This window comes from Pseudonaja textilis, chromosome 10 (genome assembly GCF_049901715.1).
Source record: "Pseudonaja textilis isolate UNSWEBS1 chromosome 10, rPseTex1.2, whole genome shotgun sequence".
Lineage (NCBI taxonomy): Eukaryota > Metazoa > Chordata > Lepidosauria > Squamata > Elapidae > Pseudonaja > Pseudonaja textilis.
In genome coordinates this window covers 21,917,007-21,934,699 of record NC_141999.1, presented here as the reverse complement: position 1 = coordinate 21,934,699, position 17,693 = coordinate 21,917,007, and the positions used below count along the sequence as shown (strand labels likewise).

The 17,693-nt window shown below is 46.0% G+C and overlaps 2 long non-coding RNA genes across 2 annotated transcripts; both read right to left on the bottom strand.

Moving 5' to 3' along the window:
* Window positions 1-3,534: 3,534 nt before the first annotated feature.
* On the bottom strand, window positions 3,535-5,946 carry LOC148124975 (uncharacterized). The gene is made up of 3 exons (XR_015744735.1): window positions 5,819-5,946; window positions 4,682-4,729; window positions 3,535-3,570 (listed from the first exon to the last, which is right to left on the bottom strand). It is a non-coding gene; the product is annotated as an uncharacterized LOC148124975 (long non-coding RNA).
* A 3,830-nt stretch (window positions 5,947-9,776) lies between these two features.
* On the bottom strand, window positions 9,777-13,360 carry LOC148124974 (uncharacterized). The gene is made up of 4 exons (XR_015744731.1): window positions 13,272-13,360; window positions 12,134-12,232; window positions 11,253-11,357; window positions 9,777-9,907 (listed from the first exon to the last, which is right to left on the bottom strand). It is a non-coding gene; the product is annotated as an uncharacterized LOC148124974 (long non-coding RNA).
* Window positions 13,361-17,693: the final 4,333 nt, after the last annotated feature.

Genomic DNA, 17,693 nt, shown 5'->3' with positions numbered 1-17,693 from the left:
TAAAGTGGTATATAAGTGCTATTGCTCTTCCTTTTCCCCTTCCTCTTCCTTCCTTCCTTCCTTCCTTCCTTCCTTCCTTCCTCCCTTCCTCCCTCCCTCCCTCCTTCCAGGGGTGGGATTCAAATTTTTTAACAACCGGTTCTGTGGGCGTGGCTAAGTTGGTTGGCGTGGCTGTTATTGGCTGGGCGTGGCCAACTCAATATCACTCACATCGAGGCACGCATCTCCTCGCCTGGCCTCTCATGACTGTGGGGATGCTGCAATAGTCGTAAGTGTGAAAAATGGTCACAAGTCACTTTTTTCAGTGCCATTGTAACTTTGAATGGTCACTCCACACAAGCAAAGTACCAGCAAAGGAGGGGGAAAAAACTCCAGAGAAGTTCCTGAGACAGGAAGTCTAGTCCTGCCAAGAATGTAATAAGGGTTAACGGAGAGGCAGTTTGTGTAAGCAACACCAGAATGTTTCCTTCCTGCCTTCCTTACAGGATTAGGCCAGGAATTTCTTCTAACAACCGGTTCTCCGAACTGCTTAGAATTTAACAACTGGTTCTAGCGAATAGGTGCAAACTGATAGAATCCCACCCCTGCCTCCCTCCTTCCTTCCCTTCTATGATGTGCAGTGGTTAAATGCATCATTGCAGGCAAACTCTGCCCACTGCCAGGAATTCACTCCTGACCATCTCAAGGTTGACTCAGCCTCAGAATACAGAATAACCGAGTTGGAAGGAATCTTCTAGTCCAATCCGCTAGATAGAGCCGTGGTGGCGCATTGTTTAGAATGCAGCATTGCAGGCTAACTCTGCCCACTGTCAGCAGTTCGATCCTGACCGGTTGAAGGTTGACTCAGCCTTCCATCCTTCCGAGGTCCATAAAACGAGGACCCAGATTGTTGGGGGCGAGAGGCTGACATTTGTAAACCACTTAGAGAGTGTTGTAAAGCACTGTGAAGGGGTATATAAGTCTAAGGGCTATTGCTATTTATTTATTATTTAGCGTATGGCATGTCACACACGGACTTGCAATAAAAATTAACCTGTCAACCAAATTGGTAGAACCCAATCAAATGTAAATGTCAAAAAAGGGCTACGTTCATATAACGGTAGTCCTTGACTTACAACAGTTCATTTAGTGACCTAAATCACAAAGGCACTGAAAAAAGTGACTTAGGACTGTTTTCACACGTATGATCTTTGTAGCATCCCCACGAACATGTGATCAGAATTCAGATGCTTGGCAATTGGTTCATACTTGACAAACAAAAGTCCAGGGGGAAGCCAGATTGGCTTAACCACCACATCACTCATTTAAGAACTGCAGTGATTCACTTAACAACGGGCAAGAAAGAGCGCAGCCTATGGCAAAATTCATTGAACCATTTTCTTGCTCAGCCACATACATTTGGGGCTCAATTGTGGTCATAGATCGAGCACTATCTGTACGTCCTAGTGAGCTTTGGAAGCCATATTGATATCAGATACTCCCATGCTGCCACAATTGAGAAAATGGGAGGGGGAATTTCTTGGAGTGTATGTGGTTAGATATAGTAACATTCTTTTTCTAAATCAAGGTCATGTTATTTCTGCACCTGGGTGAGAGGACATCTCAAACTGGAACAGATGGTGATTGGGGCATGTGATGTGATGATGGGTGCAGGGGATGGATTTTGTAGTTTTTACTTATTGCAAGGAAGCCCGGAACTTTCAGATTCGGGATTCCCCAGATGTGCCAGTTTACTATCCAAATAAAAAGGAACCTTTTGAGAAGATGTCTGTCTCGGAGTTATTAGTTGGAATGGAGGGTGGCTGGAACGCTGACATTGGAAACAGGACAAATCTTCAGATAGCAAATACCTAGGATAATCTTTGATTCCACTTGCAAATAGGAGTTGGAAATCACACATGAATTTGGTAGTGGAACAATTATTCATAGTTTATATCAGGGGTCTCCAACCTTAAGATTGGTGGACTTTAACTCCCAGAGTTCCTCAGCCAGCTTTGCTGAGGAACTCTGGGAATTGAAGTCCACTAGTCTTAAAGTTGCCAAGGTTGGAGACCCCTGGTTTATATGACATGAACACCTCAAAGTCCTTATCTGATCTTCTACTAATGGTACTTACAGAGGCTTGGCATTGAGGACATTCTGCTGACTCAGCATTCTATTCTCTTCCCTGGGGGAGGGGGGGGAGAAGAGGGGCGCGAATTAAGAGGTATATGTGACCAGGCTTAAATTACTGTTCTTCAGACATACCTCATGCAAAAATCTAGCTCTCTGGGAAAGGTCCTAAGGTTGGGAAATGTGGAAGGAAGAAGAAGAAGAAGAAGAAGAAGAAGAAGAAGAAGAAGAGAAGGAGAAGGAGAAGAGAAGGAGAAGGAGAAGGAGAAGGAGAAGGAGAAGGAAGGAGAAGGAGAAGGGAAGGGGAAGGGAAGGGGAAGGGGAAGGGAAGGGAAGGGGAAGGGGAAGGGGAAGGGAGGAGGAGGAGGAGGAGGAGGAGGAAGAAGAAGAAGAAGAAGAAGAAGAAGAAGAAGAAGAAGAAGAAGAAGAAGAAGAAGAAGAAGAAGAAGAAGAAGAAGAAGAAGAAGAAGAAGAAGAAGAAGAAGAAGAAGACAATTAGCACAGGTTACAGCAGTGATGAGTTCACTGTTGAAAGAGTTGGAGAAGCAGGATAGGGATAGATCATTGTGGAGAAAATCTATCTACCAGTATGGTTGAAGTCGATATAACAAATAATGCATCATGCATGCATGCAAGGATGCATGCGTTCACCCACTCACCCATGCATGCATGCATGCCTCCATCCATCCATCCATCCAGCCAGCCAGCCAGCCAGCCAGCAACAATGCATCCATTCACCCACCCACCCACCCCTCCCTCCACCTATCCACCCATCCATTTATCCAACCATCTATCCCCACATCCAATCATCCATCTACCCATCCACTCACCCACTCAGCCATCCATCCATCCATCCACTCATCCACCCTCCTATCCACCCACTTATCCCTCCTCCATCTACCCCCTATCCCTCCACCTATCTCCCCACCTATCTATCCATCCATCCATTTATCTGTCCATCCATCCATCCACCTGTCCACCCATCCACTCACACACTCACTCAGCCATCCACCCACTCATCCCTCCTCCATCTACCCCCTATCCTATCTCTTCACCTATCCATCCATCCATTTATCCATCCATCCATCCATCCATCCATCCATCCATCCATCCATCCACACATCCATTCATCTATTCATTTACCTATCCACCCATTCATCCACTCACCCACTCAGCCATCCCTTCCCCCACCTATCTCCCCATCTATCCCTCTGTCCCTCCAACTATAGCCTTGGTTTAGCCAGTCGCAAGTTGTTCAAGTAGGATTAGGAACAGCACCATGGGCTCCAGAACATCTAGGTCCAGTTGGAGTTTTCAGATGAACTAAGTATCTACTGCTCCAGCTATGGTCATTAAGAGCTTGAAACAGAAACTTCTCGTACTTATCCTTGTTGTACTTACCCAGATAAAATTCTTTGGGTACTTAATCTCTGTTGACTTGTAATCTGGCTTTCTATCCTACGAAAGGGGTGAAAGAAAGACAGATTTTTTTCAGAGATGAGCATTCAAAAGGAATCCCTCTCTCCTCTTCATCTTCTTCTCATCCTTTCCCAAGAATCTCCCTTGAGTAGGTCTGCTTGTATAGATCAGACCGAAAATACAGGTAAGGGTTACAACAGTTTCTTTGGTGACCATTTGAAGTTACAACCACACTAAAAAAAAAAAGTGACTTATGACCAGCCAGTAAGTTTTTCCCACTTATGACCATGGCAGTATCTCCAAAGTCATGTAATCCAAATTCAGATGCTTGGCAACTGACTCCCATTTATGATGATTGCAATATCTTCGGGTTGTTGTTGTGGCCCGCCAGTGATCAGCAGAGATGGCGGCAGATTCGGACAGTGAGGAGGTTGGGGAGGAACCTGGGCCAGTCCTGGAGTCTGGGGAAGACTCTGACGAGGGCTCTGTGTCGGAGGCAGAGATGGGGTCAGGGCCGTCTGACAGTTATCAGCTGCCTTCTGAGTTAGACATCAGTAAGGCAGGAGAACAGCTGGAGCCTGTTTCCAGTGTGCTCATGCGCAGAGCTGCCAGACGAGGGGAACAGCTAAGGAACAAGGATCGACTTGGGAGTAAAGCCGCAGGTGGACGGTGAATGGCCCCTCCCATAAGGAATAAAAGAGGAGCGAAAGGGAAGGAGTGTTTGTAGGAGACCATTAGTTCATTCCTGCGTTGTTGCCAAGTATTGTGGCGTATGAAAGATATCAGCCTGGTCCCTCGCCAAGCCTGTTAATGGTCTATAATTGGGAACTATCTTGAAAGACTGCTGGCTGGGACTTTGCTGGACAGGAATTCATTGTAAATTAAATAAAAGGGATTTATCAGGACAAGGAGTCGGCTTTGTGCTGTTGGGGGAAGCCTCGGTCAGAACAGTTATGTGATCACCTTTTGTGACCTTCTGACATGCAAATTCAATGTGGAAACCAGGTTTATTTCCCTCCTTCCTCCCCCCTCCACCCCCAAAATGAAAACCTTGATACAAATAATCAGAGTTGGAAGGGACCTTGTAGGTCATCTAGTCCAACCCCTTGCCTGGAATGCTTATGTGCCATAGTTCAGATCTGAAACTTACTTGGCTTGAGAAATCTCCGCACTTCCCAGCTCCGTAGTACGTGCAGGCCTTAAAACATAAGAAAACACACAAACACACACACACACACACACACACACATGCACATGGACACCAAGACACAAGCACACAGAGAATGAAATTTTCAACTTATTTATTTATTTCTATCCCACCTTTATTGTCTTTACAAATAACTCAAGGTGGCAAACTTATCTAGTACTTGCTCCTCCTCCTATTTTCCCCAACAACAACAACCCCTTGAGGTGCGTTGGGATGAGAAAGAGAGTGATTGGCCCAAGGACACCCAATTGGTTTTCATGGCTAAGGCAGGACTAGAACTCACTGTCTCCTGGTGATTGGCCCAAAGTCACCCAATTGGCTTGCATGGATAAGGCGGGACTAGAACTCCCAGTCTCCTGGTGATTGGCCCAAAGTCACCCAATTGACTTGCATGGATAAGGCAGGACTAGATCTCCTGGTGATTGGCCCAAAGTCACCCAATTGACTTGCATGGATAAGGCGGGACTAGAACTCCCAGTCTCCTGGTGATTGGCCCAAAGTCACCCAATTGGCTTGCATGGATAAGGTGGGACTAGAACTCCCAGTCTCCTGGTGATTGGCCCAAAGTCACCCAATTGACTTGCATGGATAAGGCGGGACTAGAACTCCCAGTCTCCTGGTGATTGGCCCAAAGTCACCCAATTGACTTGCATGGATAAGGCGGGACTAGAACTCCCCCGTCTCCTGGTGATTGGCCCAAAGCCACCAAATTGAAAACCCACAACTTCTAGGTTGCTTCTGTCCTTGGTTAGTTTCCATCCATTGTTTCTCATCCTGCCTTGTGGTGCTTTTTAAAGTAAATTGACCCCTTCCTCTTTGTGGCAACCCCTCAAATACTGGAATCCTGCTATCATGTCTCCCCTGGTCCTTCTTTTCTCTAGACTAACCATACCAAATTCCTGGAACCGTTCTTCATATGATTATTATTATTATTTTTGTCTCCGGGCCCTTAATCATCTTAGTTGTCTTCTTATTTTTACCTCCCCCCCAAAAAAGTTACAAAGAAGTTGTAAGAAGTCTCCTTTCTTTAAAAAAAAAAAAAAAACAGCATACCAAAAAAGAGATAGAACGAAATGTTACCTTTTAACGCGGCCCACAGTCCGGTAAAGCATGAGTGAAATAATGAAGGCAAAGCCGGTGCCACTGGAAACGATGATCCCTAGGATGGCTAACGGAGACAACGTGTTTCGCTCCAGGGCATAGTAACTTCTGTCTGGGAAGAGAGAGGACAGTCGTAAAGAGTTGAGAAAGAGGGCATGGATGCCAGAGTTGGATTATTAGAGCTTTAAAAAGGCATTTCTCAAGCTTGCCAACTTTAAGGCATGTGGAAGTCAAGGCCTCTCGAAGCTGCCAAGGTTGAGAAACAGCAGACTGGCTCTCTGCTTGGCATGGCATAATAGTCTAGGTCCATGCTGGCTGAGGAATTCTGGGAGTTGAAGTCCACCCATCTTAAAGGTATAAAGGACAGGCAAAGATGAGGAAACCTTTGCAGGAAGCAAAGTCGTTCATTCGGTTCAGCTTCATTCTTGAAACTCTTTGTATTTCGGTTGGTTTTATTTTTTCTAGTTCCTTGGACACTTCTGTTATTGGCAGCACTTCAGAGGAAAGAAAGGTAGGTGCTTACCTCGAGGGACTGTTTGAGATTCATTACTGGCCGGGAATGAAAATAATTCCCAGCATTGCAATAAAATAAGACTTGTTTTAAAATAAGTGTATGCATAATTAGTCTCCTTTGTCAGAACACATGCCATGGTGTCAAGGTGGCCATTCCCACCCAGTTGGCCACACCCACCCAGTTGGCCATGCCCATCCAGCCTCCCAAGGTCAACCACAGCCCTGATGCAGCCTTCAATGAAATTGAGTTTGACACTCCTGCAATGGGTGTCAAAATTGACCCGAATAGTGGAATAGAAATTACCTCTGACTATTAAGCTCGTGGTTCCCACTTCTGATCGGTTAGCACTCTTCTTATACACAGCGTAGAAGTCAGAGTCGGTGACTATAACATTTCTAATAAGTAGCGCACAGTCTGGCCTGATGGTTTCACGTTGGCGGCTGGCGGGGCCGTAGACTACGGTATTTTTGGGGGGTTCATAAGCTAAGATCTCAAAAAAGTTATTTGTTTCCCCTCGGTACCAGTGGCAGGCTATGAGGTTACTCTTCACTCCGGATGGAGTTAGGGACACGTCCCATCCGATGTCGGGATCGTCGGGATCTACCCTCACTTCAATGGTGACATTTTGTGCTGCTGCACCCAACTGGAAGCCAGGAGATTTCAGGAGGTGATCTGGAGGGGGCAGGAAGGAGGAAAAACACCGAAGAAGTCCCCATTGAGCAGACGCCAAGACCAGGAGAATAGCATTTGTAGTAGGGAAGCTGTGTACAATAGCCCTTAGACTTATATACCACTTCACGGTGCTTTGCAGTCCTCTCTAAGCGGTTTAGGGAGTCAGCCTCTTGCCCCCAACAATCTCGGCCCTCATTTTACCGACCTCAGGAGGATGGGAGGATGACTCAACCTTGAGATGGTCAGGATTGAACTTCTGGCAGTGGGCAAAGTTAGCCTGCTATTCTACATTCTAACCATTGAGCAACATGGAAGGGAGGGAGGGAGGGAGGGAGGGAGGAAGGAAGGAAGGGAAGGAGGGAGGGAGGAAGGAAGGAAGGAAGGATGGAAGGAAGGAAGGAAGGAAGGAAGGAAGGAAGGAAGGAAGGAAGGAAGGAAGGAAGGAAGATAACCATCATAGTAAACAGTGCAAGATGTGGAGAGACCTGGCCCATAGAACCGCCAAGCATCAGACACGACTGAAGGAATAACCTCATCATCATCTATCATAATACCATCCACCATTTCAGAAAGACAATCATGGCTTAAATGAAAAGGCACCCAGGAGTTTCAATGATGGTTTTCTGTTGGTTCCCATGGATCAGGGCTTTCCAACTTTAGGACTTGTGGACTTCAGCTCCCAGAATCCCTAAGTTGCCAAGTTTGGAGAGCCCTGATCCAGGGGAACCAACCCGAAAACCCTAGTTGAAACTCCTGGGCCGCCCATTTCCCTGGTTCGTCTTCCATCTCAGCATTAAAAGTCACCCAGCGTCTATTTTCAGAATGAGATGGGCGGCACATAAATTCAATAAAGGAATACATCAATGCCTCTGGGTGAGCCTTACTTCAACCCCAACTGCTAGTTTCTTACAGGTGAAAAGTAGAATAACCCAGGAACAGTGATGTGTAGTAAGGGTCCTGCAGGCAAGGCAGCGGGTGGCTGTTATTCTTGCCATGCTTGGTGACGGACATCCTGAACTTATATCTTGGTGCCCATCTCGATGGTTGTGTTCCATGTTCTCCCCCCACGCCAGAGTCCCCTCCCCACTAAGACTGGGAGGCTTCACTGCCAGGGCCACAGCCCTAAGCCATTGTGAACTCACAGCCAAAGGTCACAGAGCAAAACCTGAGACAGGTGAAGTGGACGTGGTGGCGGTGTGGGAGGTATGGGAGTCAGGGTCAGCATCAGGGCAACCGGAGAGCTCCGAGGGGGAAGAGGGAATGGAGCTGTCAGAGAGAGAGAGAGAGAGCGACAGAGGCGGAGTCTGGGCTCACGGATGGAGGGCTGGAGATGGCGGATGAGGAAGAGGAGGAACAGCTGGGTCCAGTGCCTGATGCACTAATGTACGGAAAGCAGAGGAGAGGAGAGCAGTGGAAATCTATGAGCCGGTCCTTGGGACGGAAGAGCCACTGCTGCTAGTGAGGCCCCACTTTAGCTCTGGGGATAAAAGGCAGGGGGCGGAGATGAATAAATGTGGCAGACAATTATTCATCTCCTGACCAGCTGGACTTGTTAGGCTGTGATGGAAGAGAGACTCTTTTACTGGTCTTCTGGCACTCCTAATTAAAGGAATCTTTGAGTTCATTTCAGAGGGTTTGTTGTGTTTGGACAGCTGGGTCAGAACAGTGGGCCATCCAGAGTCATCCAAGGAACCTTTCTTCAAAAATGATATTTTTGCCCGAGAAATGCCGACTGTCTACGTTTGTGCGAAGAGACGTTGCTCAGGAACTAGGAACCCCACTGTTTCCTACTAAAAGACCTCTCCCCTTCCTTCTCCTTCAAAAGTCACTGACGGTTGGTCTTAGATGTTCAATGCTAAGGAGAGCATAGCAGAAAGCTGGAGGCTCTGAAGTTCTTAAGATCTTCTCAACTGCTCCTTGCTAAACCACTTGAATAAATTTATGATAGCCAGGCTTCTGATAGTGGGGGGAACCAGTTTTAAAAGTCAGCATGACAGCCATGGAGTGGATCCTCCCCACCCTTTCAAATTTGGCATTTTATCAATCAAGGCACCCCCAAAATGCTCTTTCTGGTCTCATAGGGTCGTCCACATTCATCAGAACGATTTCATGGACTCTAGATTCTTAGTACAGCTCAAAAAGAAGGCAAATTCTAATTGCCTTGGGCCATCCATTTTGGCACAAAGATCCAGGTTAACCCAAAAAAGGGTTAGATTAGGGGTGGCCATTTTGAGACCTGTGAACTTCAACTCCCAGAATTCCCTAGCCAGTATGGGAGCTCTGTGAATTAAAGTCCACAGGTCTTAAAGTGGCCAAGGGTTAGAAATTCTGTTTATACAAAGCACCACGCAAAAAACAAAAAAAACGAAGAGCACAGTCACCATGTGCTTTACTGCTCAACTATATAACTGTAGTAGGAAATAGGAAACTCTACTTAGAATAAAAGAGTATAGAGCAAAAGTGCATATACCATAGACCCAAGCTTGTAATCTACTGGCTGAATACTTCTGTAATTGTTGCAGTAGAAAATACATTCCAACAGGTATTCCAATACCAAGATTGGACACCCTTGAATTAGATGTTCCCACGGGTGTAGAAAAACACAGAGGCATCCTAAACCCTGGGTATTTAAAGTAACTCAAAAATTAATGATCTCAGGAGTAGATACTGCACTGATTTAATTTCTTCAGTAGATAGTATTGGTGTTTTTTCCAGCTCCTAGTGGGATCAGGGGAGCTGTGAGAATTTGCTGTCGATTTGGGTGCAGGAAGGGATAGATAAAGATTTGCAAGTCGAAGGAGGTTTTTTTTTTCATATTGAAGAAAAGGGATCCATTTTTGTTCTTGAAGGCTGAACGTCGGGATGCAGTCTGTTCTTTTTACCTGAAAGAGAGTCAATCTCAAATCAGACAGGGCAGCCAAAAATGAAATAGAGGCAGTCCTCGACTTATGACCACAACTGAGGACAGAATTTCTGTGGCTAAGTGAGACAATTGTTAAGAGAATGTTTAAAATCAGATTATTTCATCGTGTTTTTTTAGGTTTGCTTCCCTCTGCTGGTAGAAACAGAGGAGTCCATCCTTTCCACTGCACTTCGTACCATCTTATACAAATGCCTCCATTCCAACTGGCTGTCAGAGAGAGACCGGCTGAGCCAGGGGGAGGAGTCAAGCAGGGAATTAGTCTGGAATCTTTATGTAGGCACCAATAGCCAAAGTCCAACCTCCCTTTCAATCCCATTCGAACCTTATCTAACCTTATCTCTTCACATGTGGGATCTATAACAGAATAACAGATTTGGAAGGGACCTCGGAGATCTTCTAGTCTAACCCCCCGTGCAGGCAGGGAACTCTGTACTATTTCAGACAAATGGTTGTACAATCTCTTGTTAAAAGCTTCCAGTGTTGGAGCACCCACAGTTTCCAGGTGCAGATGCCATTGGTTAATTGTTCTAATTGACAGGAAATTTCTCCTTAGTTCCTTCTTAGTTCTTTTTCTCCTTGATTAATTTCCATCCATTGCTTCTTGTCCTGCCTTCGGGTGCTTTGGACAATAGGTTGGACCCCACCCCACTCCTCTTTGTGGCAGCCCCTTAAATATTGGAAGATTGCTATCAGTTTACCCCTTTTCACTAGACTAGACATCCCCAGTTCCCGCAACCGTTCTTCCTATGTTTTAGCCTCCAGTCCCCTAATCAACTTTGTTGCTCTTCTCTTCACTCCTTCTAGAGTTTCAACAGTTTTATTTCATGGTGACCAAAACTGGATGCCATATTCCAAGTGTGGCTTGGTTCTTCACACCTGGGTCCTTAAAGCCCCTGGCTCTCTGCCCTTCAAAATTTAAACCCATCTCACTTGGTATAGTAGGTGACTCGCCAGCTGCATTTAGCAACGGCCTGGTTAACCAGGGTTGCATTAAGGAGCCGTGGTGGCACAGTGGTTAGAAGGCAGCATTGCAGGCTAACTTTGGCAACTGCCAGCAGTTTGATCCTCACTGACTCCAGGTTGACTCGGCCTATCTATCCTTCCAAAGTGGGTAAAACGAGGACCCAGATGGTTGGGGCCAAGAGGCTGACTCTGTAAACCGCTTAAGAGAGGACAGTAACGCTCCATGAAGCAGCCTATAAGTCTATGTGCTATAATTATTGCATGAGCATGTGTGATGTTTTCCAAAGAGTGATAATTCACACATTGGTTTTGAGTCTTCCTTTCCTGGGCCTGTTACTTACCGTCCTCTCCTGGGGGCACCTCTCGTTCCACCTCTGCCTCTACCTCTGTTCCCTCGCTGTATGTTACCTCCCCGTTGTGTCTTACGCTTGGGAGCTGTTGTTTTCCTAAAGAAACACACACAAAATGAGCATAGCTCTGAACACTAAGTTGTCAATGGAGAATGGAGTTGTCTTGGCCCTTAGTTTTAAACTAAACCTACATACAGTTAGACTTATGACTTATGACAATAATTGAGCCCCAGATTTCTGTTGCTAAGCAAGATGGTTATTAAGTGAATTTTTCCCCTTCTGAAATATTTGCCATGCTCCTTTTTCTTCTGTGGGCTCAGCTGCCTCTTATCTATTGCCTAGTCTGTGGCTCTTCTATCTCCCAAGGTTATTCTCACATACCACTACACAATCTTAGATGGGATACTGTAGCAAATGGTTGAAGGACATTTATTCAGTTCTTTAGTTGAAATGAGACTGTCAGAATCAACTGGATGCCAATTTACTGCCAAAACTGAAAGGAGGATCCAGGACTTCTGATGTACCACCTTCTTCTCTGCTGTGTCCAAAGTCCAATGACCAATACTCCCCCTCATCCATTTCCTGTTGGAGGCACGTCCAAAGGTGCTTCCGGGCTCCAAGGATTAACTAGTGACATCACCATAGCCCAGGGGACACCCCTGGGAGCGCCTTTCATGTCTCTGTCAAAGCTGACAAGCTGGAGCTAATAACAGGCACTCAGCCCTCCAGGTAGCAGCACTCAGGTCTCAAACACAAGCTTGTGAACATCCAACCCAGCATCCTAATCATGTGAGCCACCAGGCTCCTTATGACCAATGCTATTTCATGTAAACAAGAGCATTCAAGGACCATTTAATTGGATAGCAACTTACTTTGCTGCTTGTGTTGGTGCTGGTATTGGTGGCGGGGTTGCAGGTGGAGCTGGTGCTACCGCTGCCACGCTGGCGGCCCGGGCAGGTTGAGAAATACTACTAAAGAATTTTTAAAAAAATATTGTGAGGATTCCTTTGAATTCTGTTGTTTAACAAGCTGTGTTTTGCTTCCCTGGGCTTGCATCTAAGGCAGAGGTGGGGAACGATGGGAAAGAGATAACAGTTGCCATGGCCAACTTGCGGTGGCCAACTCGCCATGGCCAACTCACCACAGCCAACTTGCTGTGGGACAATTTAACAATTCTATTTAATTATTTAAAATAAATGAAAATATTTTAATTTTTGCCATTCATATTTCATTCTGTCCCTTCTTTTGCATCCTTCCTTTAATTATTCTATTCCATCATTTCTTTGATAGTGGTTCAACTCTTACCCTGCAGCGAGTTGGCTGTGGCAAATTGGCTGTGCTGAGTTGGTTGTGTTGAGTTGGCTGTGGTGAGTTGACCATGGTGAGTTGGCCATGGTGAGTTAGCTGTGGTGAGTTGGCCATGGCGAGTTGGCAGTGGTGAATTGGCTGTAGTGAGTTGGCTGTGGCAAGTTGACTGTGGTGTGTTGGTCATGATGAGTTGGCCATGGTGACTTGGCCATGGTGACTTGGCCATGGTGACTTGGCCATGGTGACTTGGCCATGATGAGTTGGCCATGGTGAGTTGACTGTGGTGAGTTGGCCATGGTGAGTTGACCATGGTGTTGACCATGGTGAGTTGGCCATGGTGAGTTGGCTGTGGTGAGTTGGCCATGGTGAGTTGGCAGTGGTGAATTGGCTGTGGTGAGTTGGCCGTGGTGAGTTGACTGTGGTGAGTTGGCCGTGGTGAGTTGGTCATGATGAGTTGGCCATGGTGAGTTGGCCATGGTGACTTGGCTGCAGTGAGTTGGCCATGGCGAGTTGGCCTGCAGCGAGTTGGCCATGGTGAGTCGGTTGTGGCATGTTGGCCACAGCAAATTGTCACAGACCCAGGAACGATAATCGCCCCTTCATGACTTATGGACTCCAACTCCCAGAATTCCCAAGCTAGCATGGTGTGTCGATGTTTCAAACACCTATTTTTTTTTAAAAAAAATGGAGTCTAAATATTACCTTCGAGAAGGCCTAAGCATCTGATAAGCAGTTAGAACTACAAGCATTGAGACCACGAAAAATGAAGACACTGCAATTCCTATGATGCCTCCTACAGAAAGCCGCTTTCCTTTTCCGGCAGTTAGTCCTTCAACAGAAGAGAATATATTTAGCTCAGGGTTGAACTTTGGAGTTCTTGGTGCTCATCTGCTTTCTGCAGATGTTTCATTATCCAACTAGCTAACATTTTCAGTGCTAGAAGGGAGTGGGATTTTGGTCTCTCTTTATATGCAACAGTCTGCCCTACCAGTATTGGACAGGATGCGATTTTCCATGATGGGCGAATAGGCGGAAATTTAAATTAAATTAATAAATAAACAAAATACTATTATCTGTTTGTTTGTCTGTTTGTTTGCCTGGTATTAATCCCTGCTTATCTGGGCTTAGTGTTAAAGAGAATGTGTTCTTTTTTCTTCTTCTTAGTTTTTTATTGTCTCTTTTGAATGATGTGTAAATGTAGTTTATCTCTATGTGTCTGTTGCTGGCTAATGTGCAGAAGTGCCATGCATCTAGGAATCCCTTAGCATTTTCGGATTTAGCTTGATCTAGTATGGCCACAGTATCCCAGTTGAAACTATGATGGGATCTGTCTATGTGTGGTGAGGTTAAGGAGATTAAGGAAACGGAGTCAGTCCTTTTTTGAAACAACAAACAAATCAATACAAAAGTCAATAACAACAAAAAAATAGACAATAAATTAACACATCCCGCAAAGGGTTATTGAATATGGGAAGGATCTATATAATGTAATTATAAAAGGAGGAATATGATGAACATTTATATATAAAAAGATTGGAAGTCATGTCTTTACTTTTTTCTTCTTTACTTGGAATTGTAATTTTTCTGACACTTTCCTCTGTCTTTTTCGTTTTTCTATTTTCTCTTTATTTATTTTTTTCTTTTTAATGTTTTAATTATGAAAAAAAAACTTTCAATAAAACACACACATGCATGAAATTCATCTGGGTATGTATACGCCGATTCCCTCCCTCCCTCCCTCCCCCTTCTGCCATCTTTCCATCTCTCTCTTCTTCCCTTCCCACCTTCTTCCTTCCTTCCTTCCCTCTCCCCAGCTCCACATAGGCAATGCCTTCACATGGGCAAAACACCTGGTGAGATTCATCCGAAAAACAGGTGATTTGTACATTTGAGGATGCCAACTGGGCTTTTTCAACCCTCCCTATAGACAACCCTGCAGTGAGCCAGATCTATGTTCAGCCCGGCTTTATCCTACAGAGAAAGAAAGAAAGAAAGAAAGAAAGAAAGAAAGAAAGAAAGAAAGAAAGAAAGAAAGGGAGGGAGGGGAGGGAAAGAGGAGGGAGGGAGGAAGAAGGGAAGGGAAGGGAAGGGAAGGGAAGGAAGGAAGGAAGGAAGGAAGGAAGGAAGGAAAGAAAGAAAGAAAGAAAGAAAGAAAGAAAGAAAGAAAGAAAGAAAAATGAGGGAGGGAGGGAAGGGAAGGGAAGGGAAGGAAGGAAGGAAGGAAGGAAGGAAGGAAGGAAGGAAGGAAAGAAAGAAAGAAAGAAAGAAAGAAAGAAAGAAAGAAAGAAAGAAAGAAAGAAAAAATGAGGGAGGGAGGGAGGGAAGGGAAGGGAAGGGAAGGAAGGAAGGAAGGAAGGAAGGAAGGAAGGAAGGAAGGAAGGAAGGAAAGAAAGAAAGAAAGAAAGAAAGAAAGAAAGAAAGAAAGAAAGAAGAGGGAGGGAAGGGAGGAAAAAGAGAGAAAGAAATAAAGAGAAAGAAAGGAGGGAGGGAAGGAAGGAAGGAAAGAGAGAGATAAAGAAAAAGAAAAAAGGAGGGAGAGAAGGAAGGAAAAAAGAGAAAGGAAGGAAGGAAGGAAGGAAGGAAGGAAGGAAGGAAAGAAAGAAAGAAAGAAAGAAAGAAAGAAAGAAAGAAAGAAAGAAAGAAAGAAAGAAAGAAAGAAAGAAAGAAAGAAAGAAAGAAAGAAAGAAAGAAAGAAAGAAAGAAATTACCCTGAATATGCAGGTACACTTTCCCCACTCTCTTCCCTGTGTTCTTCTCCATCACTCCTTTGTAAAATCCCTCATCCTGAAGGGTGAGATTTTTGATGTGCAGGGAACAATCTGAGTTGAGAAATTCCCGTCCTGTGGCACCCTCTTTGAAGGCCAGCTGAGATCGAGGGGGTAAACTATAGGTCACGATTGGTTTGGCTCCGTCGTCATCGCCCCCTCTGAACCAGCTGCAGGTACTGAGGGTGTTGGTGTCTCCAGTCGGGATGAGGGTGACGTGCCCTCCTACTTTGGGTTTCTCGGGGTCCAATGCAATGTTAGTAGAATCTAGGGGAGGCCCAGGCTTTGTGGTGAGAGGGTGACGAGAGGGAGGAGGGGAGGAGGGGAGGGGGAGGAGGAGGAGGAGGAGGAGGGGAGGGGGACGAGGGGAGGAGGGGACGAGGAGTAGTGGGAGGAGGGGAGGAGGAGGAGGAGGAGGGGGAGGGGAGGAGGGGGACGAGGAGTAGTGGGAGGAGGGGAGGAGGAGGGGGACGAGGAGGAGGGGGAGGAGGGGGACGAGGAGTAGTGGAAGGAGGGGGGAGGAGGAGGGGAGGAGGAGTAGTGGGAGGAGGGGGAGGAGGAGGGGGAGGGGGAGGAGGGGGAGGAGGAGTAGTGGGAGGAGGGGGAGGAGGAGGAGGGGGAAGAGTGGTAGTGGGAACACGAGGAGTAATAGTGTCGATGGTAGTACTAGGAGGAGCTTCAACCCGATGGAGGCAAGAACCCAAGAGATACGCTGGATGGAAAGCGGGGAAAAAAAAAATTCAATATTTAGTTCAGCAAAAATTTAACCTTGGCAAAGAACAGTAACTTTTGCAGCTTGATGATCAAAACTAAAGGAATATCTTCCAAGTTTAGACTCCTGAGGAAGGGAGTTAAAGGGGCAACTCTAGAAGGGTAACCTTCTTCTGCCGCCATTACCTGAGGTAAAAGTAACGGTTTCCCTGTCCAGTCATGTGCGGAGGCAGCCAGCATCGTCCGAAGACACTTCCGTAGTCATGTGGAGAGCATAACTACATGCCGAAGGGCAGGGGACGCTGTTACCTTCCCACCAAAGTGGTACCTGTTTACCTACTCGCATTTTCATGCTTTTGACCTGCTAGATGGGCAGGAGCTAGAGCAAGTAACGGAAGCTCGCCCCGTCACATGGCACTCGGGTCTCAAACCCGGGCCATCGGCTTTCTAGCTGACACGCGCAGCATCTTTAACCACTGAGCCCTTGCACCCGCTACGTACCGTTATCTAAAAACTTACAATATATATTTTGAACCGGAGCTGCTGTGAATATCTGTCTCTCACCTGTTAGAAACCAAACCAGCCAAGATGGTTTACATCCAGAGGGTCTAACAACGGCCAAGCGGTGTCTGGATGGTATTCCCGCCACTCTTGGGGATGGATGAGTCTTAACCATGGTAGGGGATGATTTTTGTGCACATCTGGAACTTCTCCCTTTATTTCCCCCATAAGATTCTCGGAATCTTAAGCTGAGTCACTATTCACCCATCCCCGGTCTATCCTCTGTAGTCTGGGGCATTGGCAGGAATTCCCACCTACGTTTTCCAGGTAACAGGAAGAGGTCATAAAGCAAATAGGTGAGTCATGGTTAGCACAGGAACCTCTCTGAAGCAAGCAAATATTTTTTTAAAAAAATTACCTCTCTGGGGTAATTTAAGTCTAGGGGCTTTGAAATAAAGTTAACTTTTCTTTATTTCGATAGAGGTATGACCACAACTGAGCCCAAGGTTTCTGTTGCAAAGTGAGATAGTTGTGAAGTGAATTTTGTCCCGTTTTATGACCTTTCTAAGGGACACGGTGTCTCAGTGGCCAAGAGTAAGGGATGCGGTGCCTCAGTGGCCAAGATGCTGAGCTTGCTGATCAGAAAGGTCGGTGGTTCGAATCCCTAACATTGCCGCGTAACGGAGTGAGCTCCCGTTACTTGTCCCAGCTTCTGCCAGCCTAGCAGTTCGAAAGCACATTAAAAAATGCAAGTAGAAAAATAGGGACCCCTTTGGTGGGAAGGTCACAGCGTTCCATGTGCCTTCGAAGGAGTTTAGTCATGCCGGCCACATGACCATGGAGACGTCTTCGGACAGCGCTGGCTCTCTGGCTTTGTAACGGAAATGAGCACTGCCCCCTAGAGACGGAAATGACTAGTACAGATGTGAAAGTGGGGGAACCTTTACTGGCCAGAGTTGTTGAGTTGGCAACATGGCTGCTAATGGAATCTGGCTTCCCCCATTGATTTTGCTTCTCCAAAGGTCACAAAAGGAGATCACTTGAACCCTGGGATACCACAGCTGTCATAAATGAGTTGCCAAGCATCTGAATTTTGATCATGTAATCACGGGGATCATGTAACGGTCATAACTGTGAAATAAGTCAA